Source organism: Chrysochloris asiatica, unplaced genomic scaffold (assembly GCF_000296735.1).
Source record: "Chrysochloris asiatica unplaced genomic scaffold, ChrAsi1.0 scaffold00085, whole genome shotgun sequence".
NCBI classification, from domain to species: domain Eukaryota; kingdom Metazoa; phylum Chordata; class Mammalia; order Afrosoricida; family Chrysochloridae; genus Chrysochloris; species Chrysochloris asiatica.
The window spans coordinates 1,497,313-1,523,893 of NW_006408603.1; positions in this window are offsets into that span (position 1 = coordinate 1,497,313).

Here is a 26,581-nt window from a genome sequence, read left to right on the forward strand (position 1 = left end):
AAATTTTGCAAAAGATAGTTAAAAACCAGCTGCAACAGTACATTGACAGGGAACTGCCAGAGATTCAAGCTGGATTCAGACAAGGACATGGAACAAGCTGTATCATTGCTGACAGCAAATGGATCTTGACTGAAAGCTGAGAATACCAGAAAAATGTTAACTGTGCTTTATGGACTAGGCAAAGGCTTTCAACTGTCTGGATCATGACAAGCTATGGCTAACATTGAAAATGTTCTTGGTACTCCAAAACACTTAACTGTGCTCATGAGGAAACTGTATATAAATGAAGAGGTAGTCATTCAAACAGAACAAGGGGACACTAAATGGTTCAATATCAGGAAAGTTGTGCACCAGAGTTTTATCCTTTCACCATAGTTATTCAGACTGTATACTGAGCAAATAATTCAAGAAACTAGATTTTTATGAAGGAGAACATGACATCAGGATTGGAGGAAAATTTATTAACAACCTGTGATATGCAGAAGAAACAATATTTTTTGCTGAAAGCAAAGAAGACTTAAAATACTTACTGATGAGTATGGGTTGCACCTCAATGTAAAGAAAACAAAACTCCTCATCACTGGACTAATAAATAACATCATGATAAATGGAGAAAAGATTGAAGTTGTCAAATATTTCATTTTGTTTGGATACATTATCAACATTCAAGGAAACAGCAGTCAAGAAATCCAATGATGAATTGTATTGGACAAACCTGTGCACAATACCTCTTTAAATTGTTCAAGATCAATGATGTTATTTTGAGGACTAAGGTACACCTAATCTAAGCCATGGTAATGTCAATAGTCTTATATGTGTGTGAAAGTTGGACAATAAATAAGAAGACCATACAAGAACTGATGCATTTGTGTTATGGTGTTGGATAAAACTATTAACAGTACCATGGATGGACTTCCAGAAGAACAGACAAATATGTGTTGGAAGTAGTATAGCCAGAATGCTCCTTAAAAACCAGAATGGCAAGACTTTGTCTTTCATACTCGGACATGTTATCAGGAAGGACCAGTTCCTGGAGAAGGACGTCATGTTTGGTAAAGTGGAGGGTTATGGAAAAAGAGGAAGGTTGGTGGGCCAAGATGGCAGAATAGTCAAAAGGCTATGCAAACCTTCTACAGAAAGACTATAGAAAACCAGATAAAACAGATGCAGATTTCGGTCCTGGAACTCTGAGCTTCAGATAAGGGGATAGAGACTTGGATCAAATGCAGAAACCTACCTGTGGTTTGTAGAAACTTCTACTTTCCAGGTAGTTGGTGCTAAACTGTAAGGCCTATTGAATGGGGAGGAGCGATCCACAGTATCCCTGTTCAGGTGGGCCCTGCTCCAAATCTGCAAAGTTGGCCCTTTGGACTAGCTCTGGACTAGCTCTCACTATGAGAAGCAGCTGGATGGACCAGTAGGATAGACAAAAGGGTGTAAAGAAAAACAAAAGAAAGACTGGTTATCTGTGCAGGTCGGACATGCACAGTGGGACCCATCTGGACTTTCCTGGCAGCTGTGAAGGCCAGAGGCCAGTAGGTGGTGCAGAGGCATACTGCTTGTTGCTGGAAAGAAAGCAGTAGCCAGGTTTCATAACTATTTTATTTTTTTCACTGTTGTTTGCTGGTTTGTATGTTTGTTTTTCTTCTCTCTTGTGAGTATGCCTTCTCTTCTTGCCTCACCTGACAGCAACTGTGGCCATACAGCCCAGTCACACCTGTACCCTCTTCAGTCCCACAAATTGGGCTAGTGTCAATACCAGCTGCTATACACTGGATTAATGACAACAACCAATGCTATCTAAATCCAACCTGACTTCTACCGCACAAACCACGAACATATGCATGTGCTCATCTCTTGATTACACTCACAAGGAGGTAGTTGGTGAGTGCATAAAAATACACCAACATCCATTCATCAACTTAATACAATCATAACAATATCACAATGCTTCAAAAGCAGCAGACAATTTCATTTCACATGAAGAAACAAGATAGAGTAGCTCCATCAAATGACCAAGAAGCATAGCTAAAACAAATCAATAAAAGATTAGAGACAATACAAAACCTGCAAACAGAAATCCACATGATTAATACAAAGATCAGAAACGGGCATTACACTGAAAGGACAAGGGAGTAGATTTGAATCAGTGGAAGCCAGAATTAATGAGCTTGAGGATAAATCTCTCAACACTGGTAAGCTAGAAGAACAGAGAAAGATTAAAAATATCTGAAGAAAGCCTACCATTTATGTGAGATAATATGAAGAGGAATAACCTATCAGTGACTGGAATTCCAGAACAGGAAGAGACAAAGAAAAGCAATATAGAAAGTATTGTCGAAGAGATGCTGGAAAAAAGTTTCTCTGACATCATGAAAGATGAAAAGATAAATATTCAAGAAGCTGAACAAACCTCAAACAGGATAGACCCCAAAAGAAAATCACCAACACATATCACAGTCAAACTGTCCAAAAGCAAAGACGAGGAAAGAATCCTGAAAGCAGTTCAGGAAAACTTAACTGCTACTCCAAAAGGAAAACAAATGAGACTAAGCTCTGATTTTTCAGCAGAAACCATGCAGGCAAGAAGGCAATGAGGAGAAATATACAAAACTCTGAAAGAAAAAAACTGCCAACCAAGAATCATATACCCAGCAAAAGTGTCCCTCAAATATGATGGTGAAATCAGAACATTTCTAAATAAAGAGAAATTAAAGGAATTGGTGAAAACCAAGGCAATTTTTCAAAAAGTATTAAAGCAAGTCCTTTGGACTGTGAACCAACAATAGCAGACAACAACCAGAGATTGACATACACAGCAACACTACCCAGAATTCAATCTAGCTGCAAAGTAGCCAGAGTAAAACAAAACTACAAGACTGAAAATAGGGAATCAGAGATATCAATCTATAATGTAGATAACTATAAAGCAAAAAGTGGGAAAAGTATAGTTACAGATTTCCAAATGGTGATGAAGTCAAGTAGATATCAAGATAAAACAGACTTTTAAAGTGGGGAAGAAATTAATAAATTGAGGTAATTTTTTGGTATTAAATGATTTTATTAATTCATTTTTAAATGGGTAACCTCAAAGAGACTTACTGACTTTCACATTAAATCAAGAAAAAGAAAATCCGTGAAATTTTTGTAAACATTAAAACTCTGAAGAAATTGGCACCTCTGGTAAGATGGCGAACTGGGCAGACACACTGCATGGATCTTCTATAACAAAGATATGAGAACCAGACTGCCAACTGCTCCAGAGAGAAAGATGAAGCTTTCTGTTCCTGCAAAGATTTAAAAACCATGGCCCCAGGTGAGCAATGGCACCAGGTGACCTACATCCAGGGGTGAGCTATGGTTTCAGATGAACTACAACTCAGGTGAGCTATGGCCCTGGGTGAACTATGGCCCTGGGTGAACTGTGATCCTGGGTGAACTAAGACCGGGTGAGCTACGGCAGCCCTATGTGAGCGAAGGTCCTGAGTGAGCTATGGCCCCGGGTGGACTATGACCTAGCAGAGCTACAGCTCAGGTGAGCTATGACTCCAGTGAGCTAGGGCCCCAGATGAACTACGACTTGAGTGAACTACAGCCCGGGTGAGCTGCGACCCTAGGTGAGCTATGAAGGCCCAGGATGAGCTATGCTCCTGGGTGAACTAAGACCCTGAAGAAGGCCCAGTATCCAAGTAAAAGAAGAATTATGGAAGTAGATTCAAAACATCATATCTCAAGACAGAGACTTGATCCCAGTGAAGGGTTTGTCATGAAAGGGAAGAAGGGTATGAGCCACTGTTCCTTTGAAACAGAATTATATAACTGTTCAAATGGAAAAAAAAAAAAAAAAGCCATGGAAAACCATGTGGTGCACAGTTCTACTCTGTCACACATGGGGTTGTCTTAAATCAAAATCAACTTGATGGTGCATGAAAAAAAAAGCAGTAGTCTATGATGCTTATGGGGTAGGGGAGTAGGTGGAGAGGGAAAATTATTCATGGGCTAGAGGGCAGACACAAGATGGTATAAGTGACAGGGCAACAATATACAAGAGGGAGATTGGAAGAGGAAAGATGAAGGTAGCAGGAGACAAGGGAGGAATGTATAAGGGTGAGTCAAACATTATCTGCACTCTGGCTGTAGAATTTATTTTAATCAACTTTTGCAAAAGACAAATACATCATTTTTTGACATAATCCCCTTACAAAAAGCATATAAAATTTGAAAATCTTGAAAAAATGCTTTTTGTCCATCTGTCAACAAGCTTTCATATTCCCTTATTAAAAAATGTTTTAGGCTGAGCTGAGAGCCACAAATGAACCACTGTCTTCACTTCATCCTTAAAAGACTGCTTTCATGGGACCAAACAAGTAAAAGTACAATGGAACAAGATCAGGACTATGGGAAGGGTGCTTTAACACCTCAAAACAAAGTTTTTGCAGAGTGTCAACAGTGTGGGCAGAAATGTGCTTAATACAAAGTTCAGACTTCAGCTCTTCAGTGAATATCACACTGTAATGAGCACTGTTCATTGATTAACTCTTTTCCTGATATTGTTCTAATACTGACGGGCCCTTGAGAATTCCAGAAGACTGTAAATATCAATTTTCCAGCTGATGGGTGACTTTTGAAATTTTTCTTGGTCAACAATTCAGGATATTTCCATTCCATACACTGCTGTTTACTCTCAGGCTCATAATGATGAATCCATGTCTTGTCATCAGTAATGATTTTTTTTTAAAAGAAACTTTTACCTTCATTTGAGTATCTGTCCAAATTTTGTTTGCAGATGGCCAAGCACTTCTGTCTATGCTGTTCTGTGAGTTGTTTCAGTATCCATCTCACATAAACTTTTTGAAACCTAAGTCTGTCTTAGATTATTTCAAAGGCAGAGCCATGGCTGGTTTGTAAATAATCCACTGTTACTTGTCTATTTAACAGAATCATTTCATGTGCACACTTAATGTTGTCATAAACTATGGATGACAATTTAATATAACTGAAATGTGAAAATTGACTCACCTTCATAATAGTTTAGTGAATAGAGGTAAATGCTGTTAACTGTTGGTACATGTGAGAACTGGAAATATGTAATGAAACAAAGCATAAGATTTGATGAATGTAAAACAGATGATCTGCTCTGTAAACCTTCACTCAATTCACAATAAAAAGTTAGAGAGAAAAAAAACAAACTGTGAAGAGATTGACAAGAAAAAGTACAAAAAAAGTGAACTCAGCACAGGAAAACATGAGGAGCAAAGAATTAAACAGCACCACAAAAAAAAGCATGCAGCAAAATGACTGCATACAAGTTTATCGATAGTTACATTTAAGATCAAAGGAATAAATGTGCCAGTCAAGCAACAGAGTAAAAGAATGGATTTAAAAAAAAACACAAAAAACTGGATCCTTCAATATGCTGTCTACAAGAAACATACCTTACACACAAAGAAAACCTTGATTAAAGATTAAAGGATGCAAAAATATATCAAGCTAAGAGAAGGCATATGCACAAGTACACCCACACTTACTTGACCTGGCTTCAAAGACTGGATGATCACATCTCAACTGGAAGAAGAAAGAAGAGGAAAAAAAGAGTAATCTGATACAATTTGATGAACTTGAGCTACACCTATGGATGCAGTAGCTCAAAAGAGGGAACAAATCTTTACAGCGAGGATCATTCCCACCCCTTCCATACACAGAGTAGACAGGGATAAACAACTTGGATATTGGCTACCCAAAATGGGGGGGTGGGGGGGGAAGGGGGTGCTACAAAGACAAGAAGTGACTGGCTTACAAGCTTTCAAGAGGGAGCCTAGATCCAGAGGGCACAGAAGAAGGTAGAATCACCACTGAGTAGTATCTAATCCGTCTGGGTGGGGCTGATGAAAGAAGATGCGGATAGGTCTCTTGTGGTACAATAGTGAATAATTGCTATCAGGACTGACTGTGATGGTTGGAAATGTAAAGGTAGATGTTTTGTAGCAAAAGAAGGGGAAGTGGTTGACTTTGCAGTCCAGGAGCCCTGGGACCAACCATCAAGGGAGAAAAGCGGAGTGTGGGATCCTACCCAGAGAAACAGTGGATGCCAGAGATGGAGGCAGAGACGATGATGTGGACAGATAGAGCAGCTGGGGACTCTAGACCCAGAGAGGGAGAGGGGCTGTGTGCTGATGACCAAGGAGCAGGCTTGTGGTGTATACCTTTTGGTTGGTTGATGATGCATGGAGGGGATTGTAACCATGGTGATGTAACAATATACGATAGGATGGATGTAAAGCTAATGTTCTCCCATGTAAACTATCACATAATTCACAATAAAACAATTTTTAAAAATCAAGCTAATGGCAATAAAAAAATACACAATATTAATGTCTGATAGAATAGACATTTGATGAAATCCAACATCCATTCCTGATAAAATACTCAACAATGTAGGAATTGAAGGGAAATTTTCCAACATAATTAGGAGCATATATACAAAACCAACAGCCAACATCACTCTCAATGGAGACAAACTGAAAGCATTCCCTTTGCAAGCAGGAACCAGACAAGGAGGCCCTTTATCACCACTCCTATTCAGTATTGTGTTGGAAGTCTTAGCCAGAGCAATAAGGCAAGAAAGGGAAATTAAAGGCATACAAATTGGCAAAGAAGTAAAACTTTTTATATTTATAGATAATATGATCCAATACAGAGACAACCCCAAAGACTCAGCAATAAAATTATTGGAACTCATTGAAAGGCTCAGCATAGTGGCAGAGTACAAGACCAACATACAAAAATCAGTTGGATTCCTAAACACTAATAAAGACAGCTCTGAAAAGGAAATTAGGAAAATAACGTCATTTACAATAGCCACCGAAAAGATGAAATACTTAGGAATAAATCTAACCAGAGAAACAAAAGACCTATCCAAAGAAAACTACAAACCACTACTACAATAAACCAAAAGAGATTTACGAAAATGGAAGAATACACCACGCTCATGGATAAGAAAGCTTAACATTGTGAAAATGTTAATATTTCCCAAAGCAGTTTATAGCTATAATGCAATTCCAATCCAGATTCTAACATCATTCTTTAAAGAGATTGAAAAAATGATCCTGGACTTTATATGGAAAGGAAAGAGTCCTGAGATAAGCAAAGTACTGCTTAAGAAGAAAAACAAAGCTGGAGGCCTTTTACTATCTTATCTCAAAATTTACTACACAGCTACAGTGGTCAAAACAGCCTGGTGCTGGTACAACAAAAGATACATACATCACTGGAACAGAATTGAGAACCAGATATAAATCCATCCACGTACAGTTAACTGATCTTTCACAAAGGGCCAAAACACATTAAATAGAAAAGAGATAGTCTCTTCAACAAACGGTGCTGGCAAAACTGGAAATCCTTTTACAGAGGACGAAACAAGACCGATATCTCACACCATATACCAAACAAATTTAACATGAATTAAAGATTTAAAAGTAAACTAGAACAATCATCAATGAAAACATAGGAACAATCTTAGGTGCTTAAATACATAGCATAAATACGCTGTCAAACATTACTAAAAACTCACATATGTAAGAAGACAAGATAGATGACTGATGGTACCTAAAAACTAGACACGTGTCACAAAAGATTTCACCTAGAGAGCAAAAGGGAGCCCACAGACAGGGGTGAACAATTTGCAATGACATATTAGATAAGGAACTAAACTCTAAAATTTATAGAAAACTACAACACATCCACAAGAAAAAGACAAACAACCATGATCGTTAGTAACTGTTGTAGTTAAGTGCCTTCAAATAGGGTTTCTGAGGAGCGGCTGTTGAGTTTGAACCGCTAACCCTGTGGTTCAAACCAACCTTGCAGTCCAGTGCATTATACTGCAGCGCCACACCAGAACAGATGCAAATCAAAAAACAACAATGAAATATCTCACATCATCATTAACAGAGAAGTTCAAAAAAGCAGAAAACAACAAATGTTGACAAGGGTGTGGAGAGACTGGGACCCTCCTACATTGCTGGTGGGACTGTAAAATGCTTCAACCACTCTGGAAAATGGTATAGCACTTCCTCAGAAAACTGGAACTAAAAATCTCTTATGACCCAGCGATCCCTCTATTTGTTTTACATCCACAAGAAATACGGGCCGATTATGCACACCAATGTTCATCACAGCACTATGCACAACAGCAAAAAGATGGAAACTGCTTAAGAGCCCCTCAGTGGAAGAACAGATAAACAAGCTTTGATACATGCACACAAGGGAATACTACTCAACACTGAAGAATAATGATGAATCTGCAAATACCTCATAACAAGGATGAACCTGAAGGACATTTTGCTGAGTATAAACAGTCACAAAAGGACAAATATTGTATGAGACCAATATTGTGAAAGCTTAAGAAAAGGTTTCCATACTAAAAAAAAATCCTTTGATGGTTACTAGGGGTGGGAGGGAGGAGAGAGTAATTCATTGGCTAGACAGCAGACACATGTTAGCTTGGGTGATGGGGAGGGCCATATACAAGAAGGGGAAGCATAGAAGGATCATAGGTGAAGACAGAGGAGATATGTAGCTAAATATGGGTTAGATGTGTATCTAGATATGTATCTAAATATGGGCTAAAGGGGATAGAGGTAAATAGTTATAGATACATAACCTGGGAACAGCAGTGTTCTGTGTGTAGAGACATGGATTGAAAAGTAGGCTGAATGGGTAAGGGAGGAAGAGTGGTATATATATATATATATCTCACAAATGTATAAAATTTTGAAAGAGGATATTTATACATGAGGAATTACCTTTCTTGCAAACACAACTATGAATGTGGTGGAGCATACAGTAACCAAATCTTCTTAGATATTATCAAACATTTAATTATAAGGCAATTAGTTGATAGGGGCTCAGGACCATAGTCTCAGAGAACACTATGGTCAATTAGCATAACATAGTCCACGAAGACAGTGTTCTATATTCTGCTTGAATGAGTAGTATCTGGGATCTTGAAAACTCACGAGTGGTCATCCAAGGTGCAGCTACTGGTCTCTCCATGTGCTGAAGAAAGAAGAGCAATAAGAATTGAAGAAACTTGGAATCAATTAATCCAGTGTACTGTGGAGTCCTGGTGTGGTACTATGGGTCCAGACTGCAAAGCCATTTGAATTGAAAGGTTGGTGGTTCAAGCTCACCAGCTGCTACTCAGAAACCCTATACAGGGTCTCTATGTGTCAGAACTGACTCGATGTCACTTAACAACAACAGCTAATGGAATATGTAGACATCAATGTCCATGACGCTGAGACCAAAAGAACTAGACTGTACCCAGCCACCACTACCAACTGCCTTGAAAGGGATCGCATAGAGGGAGAAAATGCGGAACAAAACTCAAAATTATTTAAAATAACAACAACTGGGTTTACTGGACAGAAAGGAACTAGAGGAACCTGAGTTCTATGAGAGACCTGAGTTCTATGAGGAACCTGAGTTCTATGGCCCTCAATCACCCTTCAGGTCTGGGAAGGAACTCATACTCGTGGCCTAGTTTTCAGCCAAGCAGTGGTGATGGTGGTAGCTGTGTGCCGTGGAGTCAATTCTGACTCATAGCAACCCTGTACAGGGTTTCCGAGGCTGTAAATCTTTACAGGAGCAGAAAGCCTCATCTTTCTCCCGTGGAATAGCTGGCAGCTTTGAACTGCTGACCTTGGGGTTCGCAGCCCGTAACCACTACGCTAAGCAGTAGATAGGTTTATTGGGAGTTGGGGTGGGGACACAACAACATTAACAAAGATATGTTCACCATTGAATGGTCAATCATTCAAACTCAAAAAAGCAACATTTTCCTAAAGACAAAGTTGAGAAGGGATAGGAGGGTGGGTGGAATGTAAATGGGAATCAGAGGGAGGAAGCAGGATTACTGTTGTAGCATGGAGGGAATTGTAGTCACTGAGATGAAACAATGTGCATAATTTGTTGGATGTAAAATTAATGATTTGGTCTATAGACCCTCACTCAATTCACAATAAAAAGTTAAAATAAATAAAACAAAGTATAGCCTCTTAAAGGAACAAGAGGAAGACCCCCAACGAGATGGATTGGCACAGTGGCAACAGCAATGGACTCCAGCACAACAGTGATTGTGAGGATGGTGCAGGGCTAGACAGTGTATTGATCTGTTGTGTGTAAGGTGAATATAAGTTGGAACCAACTTGACAGCACTTAACAACAATAAAAAAGAACAAGGGGAAACTGAAATGGAAGAACACGCTCAGATTCTGTAAGCTAAATACTGAATGACACATGAAGCATCAAAAGAAAACAGAAAGAATACAAAACAATACACAGAGTCACTGTGCCAAAAAAAATTGATCAATGTCTAGCTATTTCAAGAGATGTTATATGATCAAGAACTCATGGTACTGAAGGAATAAATCCAAGCTGTACCGAAGGCATTGACGAAGAACAAGGCTCCGGGAATTGATGAAACACAAATTGAAATCTTTCAACAAATTGATGCAGTACTGGAGGCACTCGCTCATCTATGCCAAGAAATTTGGAAGATTGCTAACTGGTCAACTGATTGGAAGAGATCCATATTGTACCAATTTCAAAGAGAAGTGACTCAATGGAATGTGGAAATCATAGGACAATATCATTAAAATGACACGTAAGTAAAATGTGCTAAGGGTAATTCAAAACAACTGCAACAGTACATGGACAGGGAACTGTCAGATTGAGAAGAGGATGTGGATATCAGGTCATTGCTGACATCAGTTGGATCTTGGTTGAAAGCACAAAACACCAAAAAGATGTTTACTTATGCTTTACTGACTCTGCAAAGGCTTTTGATTGTGTGGATTATAAGAAACTATGGATAACTTTGTAAAGAATGGGAATTCCAGAACATTTAACTGTGCTAATGAGGAATCTGTGCATAGACCAAGAACAGAACAAGGATACTGAATAGTTTAAGATCACAAAAGGTCTGCTTCAGGGTTGTATCTTTTCATCATATTTATTCATTCTGTCTGCTGAGCAAATAATCCAAAAAGTTTGGACTATATGAAGAAGAACGTTACATTAGGATTGGAGGAAGCGTCATTAACAACCTACACCATGCAGATGATACAACCTTGCTTGCTGAAAGTGAAGAGGATTTAAAATACTTACCGATGAACTTCAAAGACCACTTCCTTTAATACTGATTGTGCCTCAGTGTAAAGAAAAGGAAAATTCTCACAACTGGACCAATATTTAACATCATGATAAATGGAAAAAAGATTAAAATTTCAAACTTCATTTGACTTGCATCCACAATCAATGTTCATGGAAACAGCAGTCAAGAACTCAAACTACGATTGCATTAAGTAAAACTGCTGCACAAGACCTTTTTTAGAGTGTTCAAGAGCAAAGATGTAAGTTTGAGGACTAAGGTGTGCCTGACCCAATAACTTCGTATGTATGTGAAAGGCAGTGAGTGACTTTTAAATAATCTAGAAATTAAAACAGAGAGGACAAAAGACTTTATCAACAAAGTAAAGAAACAACCTATAGATTGGTAGAAAAACTTTGGGAATCATATATCCTTATTAGACATAATTTCTGTAGGCTGCCTAATATATATAGATTCAGTTGTCTTTTTATTGTTAAGTTGTAGAAGTTTTATATATATTAAAGCCTAGCACATGAAAAGATGCTAAACATCATTAGATTTCTTAGTTATCTAGTAGTGCTATAGCAGAAATGGCACAAGTGGATGGCTTTAACAAACACAAATTTATGTCTTCCATTTCATTTTTGAAATTTTCCAAGTTTTCTAGAGTCATACTTTCTATATCCCGTGTTAAATTAATGAATGTTTGCAGCTGTTTCTCCTCATTTTGAGTTGTGCCACATCAGCATTTGAAGGTCCTGAAAGCCTAACTACATCCAAACCATTAAGGTCAACTCTACTTTGAGTTGGAGGCAGCTATTCCCGAATCATATTTTGAGTGCCTTCCAACCTGAGGGGCTCATCTTTTGGCAATGTATTTGACAGTGTTCCATTGCTATTCATAAGGTTTTCAGTGACTACTCATCCAGAAGTGGTCAGCCACTCCTTCTTCCTAGTCTGTCCACTATGGGCGATCATGCTGGTATTTAAAATACCAGTGACATGGCTTCCAGAATCACAGCAACACACAAACTGCCACACTACGACATACAGACAGATGAATGGTAGAAAATTAACTATTAGGGAGATTCAAATAAAAACTACAATGAGGTTCTACCTCACCCCTAGTAGAATGGCAATGATCAAAAAATAAAAAACAACAGGTGTTGGTGAGGTGTGAATAATTGAACCCATACCCATTGCTGGTAGAATGTAAAATGGTACAATCACTGTGGCTGTTCTTCAACAGCTAAACATAGAACAATTGTTGCTATTGTTGTTAAGTGTTGTGGAGTCAGTTCTGACCCATAGTGACCCTGTACAGGGCTTCCGAGGAGTGGCTGGTGAGCCTCAACCACAAACCTTGTGGTTCAAACTGACTTTGCAGTCTAGCGCAATTAACCACAGCACCACACCAGGACTCCAATACAACCCATCAATCCCAATCCCAGGTATATACCTAAAAGAAGGGAAGGAATGCAAACAGAAATCTGTACACCAATATTTATTACACCACTTTACACAGTAACCAAATGAGAAAACAACCAAAATGCTCAACAGATCAATGAAGTAGCAAAGTGGGATATATACATACAATGTAATACTACTCAGTCAAAAAGAGAAATGAAGCTTTGACGCATGCCACAACATGTATGAACCTTGAAAACATCATGCTGAGCGAAATAAGTCAGTCAAAAAACGGCAAATAGGATTTCACCAAAAGAATAAAAAGGGAGCCCACAGAATGGGAAAAAAATCTTTTGCAATGACATATCAGATAAGGGACTAATTTCTAAAATATATAGGAAACTACAACACCTCTATCAGAAAAAGACAAATAACACAATGGGCACAAGATTTGAACACACAATTCACCAAGGAAGACATTTGGGCAGCCAACAAACATATGAAGAAATGTTCACAATCATTAGCCATTAGAACGATGCAAATCAAAACAACAATGAGATATCAACTCACATCAGCAATAACAGTGAAGTTCAAAAAAGCAGAGGACAATAAATGCTGACAAAGATGTGGAGAGGCTGGGACCCTCTACATTGCTGGTAGGAAGGCAAAATGGTCCAACCACTCTGGAAAACAGTATGGTGCTGCTTCAGAAAGTTGGAAATAGAAATACGTTATGATCCAGCAACTCTTCTACTTGGTATACACCCACGAGAAATACGAGTCATAACACGAGTAGATACATGCACACCAATGTTCATAGCAGCACTATTCACAATTCCTAAAAGATGGAGACAGCTTAAGTGACCATCAATGGAAGAATGGATAAACAAACTTTGGTATATTTTGTTTCAATGGAATATTATGCTATCTTGAAGAATAACAAGGAAGTTATAAGCTACCACAAAACATAGATGAACCTTGAGGACATTATGCTAAGTGAAATTAGTCAGTCTCAAAAGGACAAATACTGCATAAGACCATTATTGCAAAAGCTTAAGAAAAGATACCCATACTAAAAGGAAAAAAATTTTTTTTGTTGATTATCTGGGGGGAAGGAGGGAGGGGATGGTAGAACACAGGGTAGGGAATAACACATCACCATTTGAGTGTTGGGGAGGGCAATACACAAGAAGGGGGAAGGGGATGGAAGAACAAGGTACATAGGGGAACACTGAGGAGAGTTTGCATGGTCTAAATGGAACAGAGCTAAATAGTGATGTATGCTCAACCTTGAAACAACAAGGCTCTGTGATACAGGAATCAAGGCATAGACTGAATGGGTAAAAGAGGGGACATAATGATAAGATGCTTGACTGTCTTATGAATATTGGTTTCCCTTGCCTACTACTGTAAAATAGACACTTAAATGGGATAGAAAGGAATGTTGGGAAACGTGATTACGGAAAGCTTGTAAGCCGTCTTCAGCCTATGATTCATTGGAATACCTTAAAGGGGTTCTAGAACTTGCCCAGTGAAATAGGCTTTCTGCGGTGCCTTTTTAGTGCATAGGACTTTAGGTAGAACCCTGAGCCCCATCCAGAACTTTCTGAGGTCAGACATTCCCACTTGAGAGGACAAGCAGATCAACCTGGAATAGCAAGATGAACAGAAGATACTTCTTGAAAGAAAGACCAGCAGGAAAAATCCAAAACAAAATGGCAGTTTGATTGGCTACTACAAGAACAAGCCAGTTGTTCACTACGGATCCATCAAGGCAAGCAATCAAGTCCCTTCAAGACAAATTCCCCTCCAAGACTGAAACTCAAAGGGAACACATAAGCAGGCACGTAGACTTGCTGGCAACCACTTTGGTCTCCTGGTGAGTGGAAGAGGGGTAAAGGCAACAATGAAGATATGGGCAGAGTTCGACCACGTTCCATAGACTTCCGTCAATCTGGAGATGAGAGAGAGGAGAGGAGGAATTGGTTGGTCTGAAATGTGGTGAGACCTGGGAACTCCTGAGCCCATGGACAAGGACATAGCTACAGAGGGCTGGACTGAGAGTGAAGCATCCAGCTGATATGAAGTGAGGGGAGATGCACAAGAACACCCAAACTTGCAGGCAGTACCCATTTGACCTAGCTTCAATTTCTTGATGATCAGAACTTGACAAGAGGAAGATTTTTTTTTAATAATATATTTTTTTGGATAAAGGAAACACGTGTAAATTACGACAATTCGATGAACTAGACTTATACTTATGGATGTAGTAGCTCAAAATAACAACTAAGAGAAAAGGAGTCTTCACATCCTAAATCAATTATATTCCCTCTGTATACAGGGTTGATAGGGACAGGCAACTTAGACATTGGCTACCTAAAATGGCAGGGGTGGGCTGGGTATAAAAGCATGAAGTGGACTGGCTTACAAGTTTTCAAGAGGGAGTTTAGTTTCAGAGTGTGTGTGGGGAGGTAGAATCCCCAGTAAATAGTTTTCATCTTGTCAAGATGAGTCTGGTAAAGGAGATGGGGATAAGATTCATATGATTCAATGGTGAGTAGTTGTTATCATGACTAATTGCGACTGTCACAACTGTAAAGGTAGAAGTTTTGTAACATAAAGAGGAGAGTAGTTAATCTTACAGTCCAGGAACAGATGACCCTAGGACCATCAAGAGAGAAGAGCATGAGCGGAATGTGGGACCGTATCCAGAGAAACAGCGAAACCAGAGATGGAGACAGAGATGATGACATGGAGAGAGAGCGCAGCTGAGGACTCTAGACTCATGGAAAGAGAAAGGTTGTGTGCTGGTGGCCAGGTGCTAGTGGCTAGGAGGCAGGCTTGCAAAATACGTCCTTTGGTTGTTTAAATGATTATATATTCCTGAGTGTTCTTGTGTACATGTCCCCCGCACACAAAAACAGAGGATATAGAAGCAAATACTGTTGAATAATGATGCACAGAGGAGATTGTAATCATTGCAATGAATGTAAAACTGATGTTCCCCCATGGAAACTATCACTCAATTCACAATAAAAACTTAGAAAAAACAACAATGAACAAATATTTTATGATGTCACTTCTACGAAATGAAGGAGTCTTGGTAGCATAGTAGGTTACGAGTTTGTTAAGGTCAGTAGTTTGAATCTACCAATTGCCCCACAGGAAAAAGATGAGGCTTTCTGCTTCCATAAAGATTTATAGCCTCAAAAACCCTATACAGGGTGGTCATGAGTTGGAACTGACTTGAAGGAAGACAGCCACCATCATATGAAATAAGCAAATATATAGAAAGCGTAGATTAGTGGTTACCAGAGGTGGGAGGTAGGGGAAAAGAAAACAATTTTATATAACATTGAGGATATACTAAAGGTGGTAGAATTATTTGGAATAGAGTAGAGTGCACATTTGGGAGAATGTAATCAATGTTACTGAATTGTACATGTAGAAATTGTTGAGATGATGTCTTAGTTAGCTAGTGCTGCTGTTTCAGAAATCCTGCACGTGGTTTGCTTTAAGATACAGAAATTTATTTTCTCACAGTTCAGGAGGCTATAAGTGCAGAGCACAGGCTCAAGAGGAAGGTTTTCTCTCTCTTTTTAGGGGAAAATCCTTATCTCATTTTCTCTAGTGTTCTTCTAGATGTTCCGTGGTGATCTTCAAGTGAAGATCTCTTTCCCCCATTCATACTTGCTCACTTCTGTGCCTAATCTGCCCTTTTTATATTTCAAAAGTGATTTGATTTAAGATATACCTTAAACCACTGTGGCCTTATAACAAAGAAAACCCAAAGGATATGTGTGTTAGAATTTACAGCACGTATTTTGTGGGGACAGAATTCAATTACATATGACATATGTGCTAGACTGCAGTGTCATTTGAACTGCAAGGTTGGTAGTTCAAGCTCTACAGCCGCTCTGCCAAAACTACATACACGGTCACTATGAGTCAGAACCGACTTGAAGACACTAACAACAGCAACACTGTTTTGTTATGTATATTTTCAGTATACTAAAAATTTAAGCAAACAACATTAATAAAAATAACATGAAAACCGGAGGGGGAAATCTTAGAACTCCCATGAATTTAGAGGCCATTTCATTTAACTCTAATCTGAGGCAACATTAACCCATTGTGCACATGAATCATATATTATTTAGCAAAGCTGAAACAAATGTTCTCATATTTTTACATGCTTGCACAGTTATTTTATTAGAGATTTCGTTGTATTTATTTTCTTAAATTAAATAAACATACATAATTATTTTTCATACATAATGTTCAATTATTGTACATTTTAAGTTAATGTTGTTGGTTTTGTCAGGGGTTGCTCTGTTGGTTTCAACTCATAGAGACCCTATTACAATAGTACAAAGCACTGCCTGGTCCTGCTCCATTCTCACAATCATTGTTATGTTTGAGCTCATTGCTATAGCTACATTGTCAATCCAAATCATCAAGGTCTGCCTTTCTTTCACTGACCCTCTACCCTACCAAGCATAATGTCGTCTTCCAGGGACAGATTCCTCCTGATAACATGACTAAAATATGTGAGATGAAGGCTCAACAGTCTCATATCTAAGAAGCATCTGGCTATACTCAGTATTTTCACTTACAGAATATAAAAATTCTAGTTTTCACCCATCTTCAGCAACACTAAATAATATCTTTTTTTACCATGGGATCTATAGCAAAAGATATAGTACATTGTATAGTTTTTTGGATTGTCAGTGTACCATAAGCATTCTTCGTATATTTATGTGAGAGCATTCTAAACCTGAGGTGCTTAGCATGATTGAAAATTAATCACAGCTCCAATTTCTCATTTTTTTAAAAACTAAACTTTAGCTTTTCTTCTTTTCCACCTTCCTTTTAAAAAACAAAACCAAAAATTTTTATTGAGAATTAAGTGAAGATTTACAGAGCAAATTAGCTTTCCATTCAACAATTCATACACACTTTGTTTCATGTCATTGATTGTAACACATGCAATGTAATATCACATATTCCACTCACCTCCCGTGTTTTCCATTTCCATTATTTCTTCTTTCTTAACCCTTCTGAACTTTGTCCGTGGGTAAATTCTTCCCTTTGGATCTCAGATGATTGGTTATTCTAAGATATACCTCCCTAGTGTTATTGTTGCTCTTATAGACCTATCTACTGTTTGGTTGCAAATTGGACAATGGGGTGAGTTATTTCCAGACCTGAAGGGTGACTAATGGCCATAGTTTCAAGGGTTCTACCAGTCTCTAACTGACCTTTAAGCCCAGTATTCTTTTATGATTTTGAATTTTGTTCCACGTTTTTCTCCCCCTTTATCTCAATCCAGGACCTTCTAATGTGACCCCTTTCAGAACAGTTTGTAATGGTAGCTAGGTACCATCTAGTTCTGATCTCAGAGTCATGGAGGCTGATGTTCACATGGTTCATTAGACTTTTGAACCAATTCTTTCCATGTGTCTTCAATTTTAACCACTCTTCTTTCCTCTTCTTTGCCATACAGGGAAAGACTAATAGTTGTACTTTTGATGGCTGGCCACAAACTTTTAAGACCCCAGTTGATACTCACCAAAGTAGAATGTAGAACACTGTCCTTTTAGACTGTCTTACGCCAGTTGACCTTGGTGTTCCCTGTTCTTCTATACCTTCTTAATAATAAAGAATATTAAAACATAATGAAACAGAATATTGTCAGATATAGTGCTGGAAGTTGAGCCTTCCAGATTGGAAGACACCCAAATGTGACTGCGGAAGAACTGCCTCCTCAAAGTGGAGTTGACCATGATGATACAAAAAGAATAAAGCTTTTGGAACCTTCATTTGCTGATGGGACACAACCTAAAATGAGGATAAAAGTCTATAAGCCTCCATTAATAATTAGACCATAGAATGTATGAAATATGAATCTAGGAAAATTGGAAGTTGTAAAAATTGAATTGGAAAGCATTAAGATAGCTTTCTAGGCATACATGAGCTGAAATGAATTAGTATTGGCCATTCCGAATCTGATAATCCTATGGTTTACTATACTGGGAATTACAATTTGAAGAGGAATGGAGTCACATTCATCATCAAAAAGAACATTTCAAAATTTATTTTGAAGTATGATACAGTCTGTAATAGGATAATATCCATATGCCTACAAGGAAAACCAGTCAGTACCACTAATATTCAAATTTGTGCACCAACCACTAAAGCCAGTGATGGTGAAATTGAAGAATTCTACCATATTTTTCATTCTCAAGTTGATCAAACATGCAATCAAAATGTATTGATAATTACTGTTGGTAGGAATGCAAAGGTTGTAAACAAAGAAGGAAGATCGGTAGTTAGAAAATATGGCCTTGGTGATAGAAATGATGGTGGAGATTGTATGATACAATTTTGCAAGAACAATGACTTGTTTGTTGCAAATACCTTTTAAACAACATAAAAGATGTTTCTACACCTGGACCTCACAAGTTAACTATATCTGTGGGAGAAGATGGTGGAAAACCTCTATATCATCAACTAAAACAAGGCCAGGGGCAGTTTAGGGATCAAACCACCAATTACTCATATGTAAATTCAAGCTGAAGCAGAAGAAAAATAAAACAAGTTCACAAAAGTCAAAATTTGCCCTTGAACATATCCCACCTGAATTTAGAAATCATCTCAAGAACAGAAATGATGCATTAGACATTAGTGACCAGAAGAGTTGTGGGATGACATCAAGAGCATCATACAAGAAGAAAGCAAAAGGTCATTAAGAAGACAAGAAAGAAGGAAAAGACCAAAGTGAATGTCAGAAGAGACTCTGAGACTTGCTTTCCAGCATAGAGATGCTAAAACAAATGGAAGAAATGAGGAAGTAAAAAAGTTGAACAGAAAATTTCAAAGGGCAGCTTGAGAAGACAAAGTAAAGTATTATAATGAAATGTGCAAAGAGCTGAAGAAAACCAAAAGGGTAGAACACACAAAGCATTTCTCAAGCTGTAAGTACTGCAGAACAAATTCAAGTCTCAACTTGCAATATTAAAGGATTCTGTAGGCAAAATATTGAATGATGCAGAAAGCTCTCCTTTGTGGATCATGACAAGTGATGGATGATATTGTAGAGAATGAATATTCTGGAATGCTTAATTGTGTTTATGAAGAACCTGTACATAGGTCAAGAGATAGTTGTTCAAACAGAACAAGGTGACACCGAATGGTTTGAAATCAGGAAAAGTGTGTGCCAGGGTTATATTCTTTCACCATATTTATTCAATCTGTCCACTGAACAAGTAATCAGAAAAGCTGGATTGTAAAGAGAACATGGCATCAGGATTTGAAGAAGATTTATTAATAACCTGTGATATGCAGATGACACAACCTTGTGTGCTGAAAGTGAAGAGGACTTAAAATACTTGAAGATGAGAGACACAGCCTCAGTATGGGTTGCACCTCAATCATTGGCCCAATAAGTAACATCATGATAAATGGAGAAATGATTGAAGTTGTCAAAGACTTTATTTTACTTGGATATATTATCAACACTCATGGAAGCAGCAGTCAAGAAATCAAACGATGTATTGCATTAGGCAAATCTGTTGCATAAGAACTTTTTAAGTGTTCAAGAGCAAAGATGTCAGTTTGAGGACTGAAGTGAGCCTGATCCAAGTCATGATATTTTCAATAGCTTCACATGCATGTGAAACTTGGACAAGGAATAAGGAAGATTGTAGAATTGATGCACCTGAGTTATTGTGTTGAAGAAGAATATTAAAAGTACCATGGACTGGCAGAAGAACAAACAAAACTGTGTTGGAAGAAGTACAACCTGAATGCTCCTTAGAAACCAGGAAGATGAAACTTTGTCTCTCATACTTCAAATGTTATTATCAGTAGGGACCAGTCCCTGGAGAAGGATATCATGCTAGGTAAAGTGGAGGGTCAGTAAAAAAGATGAAGACCCCCAACGAAATGGATTGGCACAGTGGCAGCATCAATGGGCTCAAACGTAGCAATGATTGTGAGGATGGTGCAGGACTGGTCAATGTTTCATTCCTTTGTTCATAAGGTGACTATGAGTTGGAACCTACTCAATGGCACCTAACAACAAAATCATAATAGCGCCCGCAATTTACAGCCTTGAGAACATCTTATAAAACTTTAAACTACCCTCAGTAAACAATGAAAGAGGTAAGGGTGTGGTTTGTTAAGAAATGTTTATCAGCAAACATTTACCAGGATCCTCTTAGAAGAAAGCCTATGCAGTGAGTCCCAGGAAAAATGTATATGCAGATTGCTAGGTTGGTTTCAGGAAGTCTATGTCAGAAAACAGATTCATTGACCTTACACAGTTTTGGCTTGCCATTATTTTTATAACTATATGTAATCCTTAGTCCCCATGATTGTGGTCATGTTCTCCCTTCCCCACTTTCTGTCTGAAAGCTCACCTCAGAATGTGGGAACATTTAGTTTCACTTTGTGAAATCTGTCTCCATTGTTCAAACTGTATCTATTCCTCAATAAACCTTACTGTCTTTGCTTTTACAGAGTGTGGGCCATTTGTCATTTGTGAGGTTAGTGCAGGACTGGCAATATTCACTCTGTTGTGTATAAAGTCACTATGGGTCTTACTCAACAACAACAAATGAGCAAAAACTTAGCTACACTTTGTTTTGCTAATTCAATTACAGAATATGAGATTAATCAGTTTGTCTTGTTAGATCGCTAAATTGGTTTCGACTCACTATGATGTTGTGTGGGGTTTCCAAGAGGGATTAGTGGGTTTGTACTGCAGAACTGTGGTTAAAAGTCCAATGATTATCCTACAACACCAAAGAGAAAACATACACACATAGAACAAAAGGTTTTATTAGAACTTTTTGCAGAACAATAGATGCCTTCACTAATTATATTTACAGAACTAAGAGAGCCACCCCTTTGACTCTTCAAAGACAAAGAATATCAACTTCATCTGATTAAAGTAAAAACTATATTCACCCCCAGTTATCAAGTCAATTTCAAGTCCTAGTGACCTTATAAAACAGTAAAACTGTTCCACAGGGATTCAGAGATTAAATCTTTATGGGGTGCTCAGTGGCTGGTGAGTTTGAACTGCCCACCTTGGGGAAACAGCTCAAAGATGAACCTACTGAGCCACCATAGCCTGCAATATTAAAGATAGAATCCCTTTATCCATGTATATCCTAGTCCCCATCCCCAACATGTGGATTACTTTATAGTCTTGCCAAAGTGTTTTGTTTCTTGTAGTTTTTGAGGAGGGGAAAGATGTCTTATAAGTGCTTATGTGGTTTGGGTGAAAGTTTACAGAGCAAATTAGTTTTCCATTCAACAATTTACATGTTTTTGTTTCCTGACATTGGTTTCAAAGTCCTCATTGTAACAGCACTCTTCCTCCCTGGGTTCCCTTTTGTCATTCATCCTTCTTCCCTGACCCTTCCTGCCTTTTGAGCTTTGTTTTTAGACAAATGCTGCTCTTTTGCTCTCCTGCAGTTGATTGTTCTGAGAAGGTTTCTTGTGGATATTATTGTTCACTTTAGAAGTCTGTCTATTGTTTAGCTGAAAAGTGATCCCCTGAGGTAGGAAGTTCCCATTTCAAATTGATAAAAAAATTTAACCCCCATTTTTTTGTTTGTACTTCATTAGTTTCCATTCTTTCACATTTAAATTCCCTGATATGCAAAATTTATTTGGTGAAGGAATGAGATAGTGATGTTTCCTTTTTGCCCAATGTGCCTGGCCAATGATATGAACACCACTTATTGAATATTCTACCTTTACCCCAGGATTTAAACTGTCCCTTTGTCACACTCAAGAGCCCTGGTGGCACTGTAATATCCTACAGCTAACAGTGAAGTCATCAGTTCACACCTATCGTGGAGAAAGATGAGATTTTTCTGCTCCCACACAGACTTACAGCCTTAGAAACCTTATACAGGATCTTACTGAGTTGCAATGGACTCAATGGCAGTGCATTTGTTTGTTTGCTTTTTTTTTTTTTTTGTCATATTCAGGCATTTTCTCACAACAACGATTCCAAAACTGCCCCTGCCAGTCACTTTTCTCATCACTTTCTGCAGAAGTATCTTCACAAATAGCTAAGTCAGCCAAGAACTCCTTTATGTTTTACTATGACTCTGTTTGCTATATGGTAAGTAATCCATTACATGTCTCTAGACCAGCGTTTAGAAAACTTTTTCTATTAAGGGCCAGATAGCAGATATTTTAGGTTTTGTGAGCCAAATTGAGTATATTATGTAACCTACTGCCATCCAGTTGATTCGTACTCATAATGACCACATAAAACAGATTAGAACTTCACATTAAGGGTTTATTAAGACTATAAATCTCTATGGAGCTCCTGAACAGCAGTTTGTGGGTTTGAATTGCCCACCTTGCAGTTAGCAGCCCAACTCACAACCCACGGTGCCAGCAGAACTCTAAGCATATTAAGTAGGTACTTATATAATAGAGGAACTCTGGTAGTACAAAGGTTAAGTGCTTGACTGCTACCTGAAATGCTGGCAATTCAAACCACCTGGTGACTCCATGACAATTTAATCACATAAAGATTACAGCTTGGAAAATCCTATCTGGTAGTTCTATTCTAACACACAGGGTTGCTTATTTGGATTCAACTCAAAGACACCCAGCAACAACACTTACATAACAAGAGTGAAACAAATCTTCACCAAAACATTTTTTTTTAACTTATTATTTGGATTTGAATGAAGGTTTACAGAGCAGATCATGTTTTACATTCAACAAATCATACATTTTGTTTCATTTTAATGATTGTAATTCTCTTCATGTAGCAAGTTATTCCACTTCCTCTCTGTGATTTTTATTTCCATCCACCCTCTTACTCAACCCTCTGAACTTTGTCCTTAAGTAAACGCAGCTCTTTTGATCTTGAATGGTTGACCCTTCCATGGTGAGCATGTTACTAATGTTGTTGTCCCTCTTTTATACCTATCTACTGCTTGGCTAAAAACTGAGCCTCAAGACTGAGTTCAGTTGCAGACCCAAAGGGTGACCAAAGTCAATAATCTAAGGTTCCTCCAGTCTCTTTCTGAAAGTGAGTCTAGTCTTTTTTTTATATAATTTTGGGTTTTCTTCCACTTTGTATCCTACTCTATTGAGGAACGTCAAATGTGATCCCTTTCAGAAAAGTTAGTAGTGGTAACTGGGCACCATCTAGTTTTTCTGGTCTCAGGGTCTTGGAGACTGATGCTCACATGTTCCATTACTCCACTGGATTAATCTTCAATTTTCATCACTCTTCTTTCCTCCAGACAAGAATCTTAGAGGACCTTTAGATGGTTGCTCATGAGCTCTTAAAATCCCAGTAACTACTCACAAAAATAGGATGTAGAGCATAGAGTCTGTAGACTATATTAGGACAATTGATCTGAGGTGTCCCCTGAGACTATGGTCCTGACACCACAGGACCAGAAACTTATTCCCTCAGTTGTTTGGGAATATCTAGGAAGTATTCATAACTTTGCCCTCTGTATTCTCCACTACATTCATAGATATGTTTGAAACAAAGGTAAATACCCATGTACAAATAATTTCTGACAAACCTTTATATATTTGTGGGTATACTCCCACTCTCCCTCCCATACCCATTCAGTTTGTATATCTGTCCATGATCTAGTTGTAGATCACTGTTGTTGCTGTGTTGTATATATAACAGTATTTAGTCTCCTCCCTGTGTCTTCCCATGTTTTCATCATTTTTCTTTTTTTGGCATATAAATATATATATTTTTTTTTTTTTTCAAGAAATGACTAACAATTGCAGAGTCCCAGTCCTCAGCAGAAGAACAAGAGAGAGCCTTTTCCACATGTCCATTATATTGGGGCAGTCCACACCCCCACCACCACTCGTCTGTCAGTTTGTTGTACTGTGGTGGCTTGTGAGTTTCTGTGATTCTCAAAGGTATGCCACCAGTATTTTAAATACCAGCAGGGTCACCAATGGTGGACAGGTTTCAGATGAGATTCCAGACGAAGACAGACTAGGAAAAAAGAGTGATGAATTACTTCTGAATATTTAGTCACTGAAAACCTTATGAATAGCAGAGAAACACTGCCAGATATAGTGCCAGAAAATGAGCCCCTCAGGTTGGAAGGCACTCAATATGTGACTCAGGAAGAGCTGCCTCCTCAAAGTACAGTTGGCCATGATGATGCTAATAGAGTAAAGCCCGTGGGAGAAAAGCCCGTGGGACCTTCATTTGCTGATGGGACACAACTCAAAATGAAGAGAAAAAGCTGTATACATCCATTAATAATCAGAACATGGAATGTACAAAGTATGAATCTGGGAAAATTGGAAGTTGTCAAAAATGAAATGGAACGCATAAACATCAATATCTTAGGCATTAGTGAGCTGAAATGGACTGGTATTGGCCATTTTGAATCTGCCAACCACATGGTTTACTATGTTGGGAATGACAAATTGAAGAGGAATGGTGTTGCATTCATTGTCAAAAAGAATATATCCAGATCAGTCTTGAGGTACAACGCTGTCTGTGATAGGATAATATCCATGTGCCTACAGGCAAACCCTGTTAATACCACTATTATTCAAATTTATGCATCAAACACTAAAGCCAGTGAGGATGAAATAGAAGAATTCCATCAACTTCTTCAATCTGAAATTGATCAAATAAATATGCAATCAAGATATATTGATCATTACTGGTGATTGGAATGTGAAGCTTGGGAGCAAAGAGGAAGGATCACTGGTTGGAAAACATGGCCTTGGTGATAGAAATGATGCTGGAGAACACATAAAAAAATTCTGCAAAATCAATGATTTGTGCATTTAAAAATATCTTCTTCAGACAGTATAAGAGATGACAATACTACACATGAACCTCACCAGATGGAATACATAGAAATCAAATTGACTATATCTGTGGAAGTAGACAATGGAAAAGCTCCATGTCATCAGTGAAAACAAGGCCAGGGGCAGACTGTGGAATAAGCCATTAATTACTCATATGCAAATTCAAACTGAAGCTGAAGAAAATGAAAACAAGTCCATGGGATCCAAAATATGACCTTGAATATATCCTACCTGAATATGACCTTGAATATATCCTACCTGAATTTAGAGATCATCTGAAGAACAGATTTGATACATTAAACACTAAAGACCAGAGATTGGAAGACTTGTGGGATGACATCAAGAACATCATACATGAAGAAAGCAAAAAGTCATTAAGAAGACAAGAAAGAAGGAAAATGTCAAAATGGATGTCAGAAGAGACATTGAAACTTGCTCTCCAGTGTAGAGATGCTAAAGCAAATGGAAGAAATGAGGAGGTACTCTTGCTGAACAAAAAGTTTCAAAGATCAGCTGAAGAAGATAAAGCCAAATATTACAACAAAATGTGCAAAGATCTGGAGTCAGAAAACCAAAAAGGAAGAACACACCATTTCTCAAGCTGGGGAAAACTAAAAAAAAATTCAAGCCTCGACTTTCGTTATTGAAAGATTCTCTGGGCATGAATGATGCAGAAAGCATCAAAAGAAGATGGAAGGAATACACCGTCACTGTACCAAAAGGAGATGGTTAATATTCAACCATTTCAAGAGGTAGCATATGACCAAGAGCCAATGAAGGAGGAAGTCCAAGGTGCATTGAAGGAAGGAATTTGCAAAGAACGAGGCACCAGGAATTGATGGAATAAAAATTGAGATCTTTCAAGAAAGTGAGGTGGCACAGGAGGCACTCATCTTTGCCAAGAAATTTGGAAGACAACTATCTGGCCAACTGATTGGAAGAGATCATATTTGTGCCCATTCCAAAGAAAGGTGACCCAAAGGAATGCTGAAATCATCAGATAATTTCTTTAATACCCCTTGCGAGTAAAGTTTTGGTAAAGGTAATACAGAAATGGCTGCAAGCATACATTGGCAGAGAACTTCCAGAGGTTCAAGCTGGATTCAGAAGAGGACATGGAATGAGGGATATCATTGGCTGAAAGCAGAGAATATCAGAAAGATGTTTACC